The 4,282-nt window shown below is 37.2% G+C and overlaps 1 long non-coding RNA gene across 1 annotated transcript in view; it reads right to left on the bottom strand.

Annotated features, from left to right (window-relative positions):
- The window catches only part of LOC137976296 (uncharacterized), a 12,606-nt gene extending 10,051 nt beyond the window's left edge, over nucleotides 1-2,555 (bottom strand). Inside the window, exons 1-2 of the long non-coding RNA XR_011117742.1 lie at nucleotides 2,462-2,555; nucleotides 2,058-2,128 (exon numbers count right to left, since the gene is read on the bottom strand). This is a non-coding gene — a long non-coding RNA (uncharacterized lncRNA). The remainder of the gene's footprint in view (nucleotides 1-2,057; nucleotides 2,129-2,461) is intronic.
- Between the last annotated feature and the right edge of the window lie 1,727 nt (nucleotides 2,556-4,282).

Here is a 4,282-nt window from a genome sequence, read left to right as displayed (position 1 = left end):
AACAATTACCTAAAATCGCTTCCACAAACTGAATATCTGTGCATCACAAAGTACATTGTTGACGCATGCATGATATGGACTAAACTTATATTAATGTTATAGGTATTTGTGGATGCCTTGGTTGTGAATAACACATATCCTCTACTTTGTCTTTTCGGCTTAAGTAAAAGAGATCCAGATCCCCCACAAATAAAATCGTCCCCAAGTGGATGCTAATACATCGCAACAGAGGACTTAAAGTGCTACTGTGACGAAATTTGCATCTTCCCTATCTAAGCCATTTTGGCACATAAACACGTAGTCTGTACGAGAAGAAGAATGCTGTTTACCATTTTCAAATATCTCTTTTTGTTCTGGAGATATTGAAGTTTTTTAAATATGCAAATTAGCCAAGTGATGACGTCATAAACCCAACCAAATTTTGATCAAGTATTATGGAGAAAGATATCTCAGCCAATTTGTATCAGAAATACTTGGTTCTTTGCACTAAGATTCTAGTAGATGTGTTCCACAATATGAGCATACCATTTTTGTTACCATGGCAACATACTGGGGTCCAGACCTCCCTGATGTTAAAAGATTTGCAGACCACCTTTGGCGTTCTGTTTTGATATTTGCAAATGATGCTTCATCTGCATGATCCTGCCAGCATATAAAGATGTTAGGTCGAGTTTGCGGCCTTGGTAAATGTATTTCTAGCCTGAGATCACCAAAATATTGAAATCAGGTTGGAGGGGACTGGAAAAGAGTGAGTTGCCATGGGAACCAATTTCTTTACAGTCGTAGGTGTGTTGCCTTCAGAACTATTTGCTCACCAAGTTTCAATGGTCTCTGTTGCAAATTGACCGAGATAGCTCTATTTATATTCTTGATGTTCTATTGGGTTGGGTGAATGACGTCATCAGCCTTCTCATTTGCATATTTAACACATTTTTCAAACTTAAATATCTCAGGAACCAATGCAGATATTTCCAAACGGTAAACAGCGTTTTTAAGGTTTCATGGTACTCTATGTGATAAACCAAAAAACTCAAGGGACAAAAATTTGATCACAGTAGCACTTTAAGGTAGTTGAAGAGAGCTGAAAGAAAGATTTTGTTACCAAATGCATGAGTGGTATCGATAAGGCGGGACAGTGAACTGTCAGGAGAAAAGAATAGCGACAATTAAATAGTCATGTATCGATGGAGTTTTCGAATAAGTTAAAAAAACAAGAAAGTGTGAGATAAAAACTAAAGTTTACCACGAAGCAGTACTTAAGCTAATATCGATCAACGATTTACTTCTCCGCTGATCAAAAAGATATCCTTCAAGTGCTACTATGACCAAAAAATTAATTCTCCTTTTTCTTTGGATTTCAAAACTTTGTTAACCAAACGCTAAGTGACCCAAGTTTTAAGCCTTGATTTTAAAAAGACACCTGTTTATTTTAACTAGAATTTTCCTATATAATGGTCCTCCATTACTAGCTTTGAAATATTTGAGAGAGCTGGATCGAAGAGAAAATAACGTCAAAGACTCCTGAGTTTAAGAATGCAATGGGTGTGTACGAGGCTTAATTAATTTGCAGCACGGTAGTTTCGGGCTTTCAGACTTTTAAACTAGTGTTTTGCACATAAAATGAACTGCATTTTAAGCTGGTGAGTAAATGACGTCACTTTCCCTAGATCCAACCCTCTGATGTCCCATCGGTCAGTTTTGAACATGAGTATTGGCGAAGCGTGAAATTTAAAATTTACACTCAAAGTAAATAGCTTTTGGATAAATATCCAAGCTCAAAATTTTTTCCAGTGAGGTGTTAAGCAAACACACTGAAAATCTGAAGAAAAAAGGAAATGATGTTTTGATCATAGTAGCACTTTAACTGTAGGGTGCCTGAAACTTTTGTTTAATTCAAACAGGCGTTACGGTTGTTTTGTAAAGCCTGCAGGCCTAGGATATTATTTATTCGTCCTGAATTTTAATCACAGCCGTTGGCAGTTTGGCAGTGCTAGTTTCAACACTCTTGAAGTATTACAGTATTTACAATCATTAGGACGAACTTGAAAATTACTGACCTTTTTTTCTGAGTCACTCAGAAAGACACAGCATAGTAATTAGAGCGCGACCAAAGAACGAAATCTGCAGTCTGATTAAAAACAAGGAAAAAAAAAAAGAAAAGAAACACGAATAACAAAATGGAAATAATTTCTTTTCTTGGAATGATCCGTGCCTCACAAATTACTTTCTTTGCCTCAATGTACTAGAAACATACACTTAGTTTCCGTTCCTTTGTCACAGTGTGAAACTAATATAAAACGTTTAGCATATAGTGACAAGACGTTTTTTCCATAAGTTTAGCAAACAGAAGAGCATCTTTTGAGCCAACCTGATCTTGATTAACAATCTGACCATAAATGCTTTGTTTCAAAGTAGTGATGTTCGGATAGAATTGATTGCTCCTATGGAGCACTTAACTTACCTTTTGCAAACAATTCAAAAGACTGCGTTTAAACAATACAGAGATTACAGCAGAACAAGAAAACAGCAGTTTGGAAGAATCGTGTTTACTTGGCGAAGGCACGGAAAGTGATTTGTTCATTTGCACTTTTGAATATATAGCGGAAATCATTCTATTATCAGCTCTGTGATATCACGTTGTTTTGACTCCAGCATTATCACAAATGAACGGAAAATGAAATTTTACGCCCGGTAAAGATAAAAGGAAAAAAGTCTCCTGCTTTAAAGAATACCCGACGATTTAGATATGAGCCTTACTGCCAGTAAACATGCACACTTATTTATTCTGCTCTCAGAGCTTTACGGCAGGGAAAGTATCGAAAACGAAGCACTTGAAAACGAAGAACATAGCACGAAGCATCCAAAAGGTCGAAATCGAAATAAGCGCCCAGAGTCGAAAACGAAGTGGAATCCCAACTCGAAAACGAAGCACCCAATTTGCAATTAGAAGATCGCTTTTACCATAGGCAAAAACCAAATTTGTTATTGTTGATCAGAACAAAAATCAACTTTCTACTAAAGATCGTTTTTCTGCTGTTTCTTACCATCTCCTTGAGTTTAGGAATTAGTTGCGTAGGCAGCAGAAAACCACTATGGTCTTTAAATCCTTAAATTGTCTTACACCCGAGTATTGAAGCGATATATTTATCAATCGATCTGATGTTACTAATTATTCACTGAGGGACTCCTTGAAGAAACTTGCTGTTCCAATACCATTTTTTTGGAAGACAGTCTTAGCTATGGTGGTGCGGTGCGGTGCTCTGAAACAGCTCAGAATCACTGAATATCAAATAATTGTTATGGGGGTACAGGGATTCGCTCTTTTACCTCATATCCTCTAGGTCCTGTCGGAAACAGGATAATTGGTATTGATTAAGCTAATGTTTATGTATATCGCAAATCAATGAAGTTTAAAGGTGAACTAACATTTTAGCGTTTGGCTATTATGTTTGATGACCATTCAACATGTTAGATGATGTTGGAACATGTTTCATACAGCATCAAACATTCGATTCAAAATCTTCCAACATTTCTTTTGTTCTGCCAGTCTCAACCAATATGTTGCAAGTGCGCATGCGCATTGTGATTAAAAATCGATTCATTACCATAGATACCTTACCCACAACCCGGTGAGTCTTATGTTTGATCAAGCATGTTGACAGGATGTTTGAGATAGTTTGGCCACCCCATAATTTTCAACATGTCTTATCGATGCAACATGCAATCAACAGGTTGCATCACTCAACATTTCTTATAACGTTTCGCCAGGTCCCCTAATATTTAAGGAAGCCAATGCTTCATTCGGCATACCCCCCAGGAGACCCCAGTGAAGACCATAGGCCAATTGAGAAAATAGCGCAATACTCCTTGTTTATCCCCCCAAATTTTGCATAAGCATTGTTTCCAGTTTCTCTTGGGAATTACAACGGTCCCAAGAGAAAACAAAAACAATGCTGGTGCGAGATCCGTTAAACAGGAACATTGCTGATTGAGAGCAAACCCTGTCTGAAACGTTATGCGAGAAGCATAACCGATGTGAAAGATACGTAAAGGATGCGAGACGATTGGGAAATCTGGGTTTGGTTCTTCAAATCTGGAATTTCGATTTCAAATCGACACAAAATCTAACAACATGATTGGCCGTTCGTTTTTTCACTGAAATCTCATTCCCCAGAACGGAATTCCACATTACCATTCTCGAGTTTAAAACTCGTGATGAATCAACGATTTCCCCTAAACATTCTAAAATAACATGACATAGCCCGTTTATAACCTTTATTTT

Source organism: Montipora foliosa, chromosome 11 (assembly GCF_036669935.1).
Source record: "Montipora foliosa isolate CH-2021 chromosome 11, ASM3666993v2, whole genome shotgun sequence".
Lineage (NCBI taxonomy): Eukaryota > Metazoa > Cnidaria > Anthozoa > Scleractinia > Acroporidae > Montipora > Montipora foliosa.
Note: the sequence above shows the minus strand (reverse complement) of the source record. Positions and strands in the feature narration are given on the sequence as shown.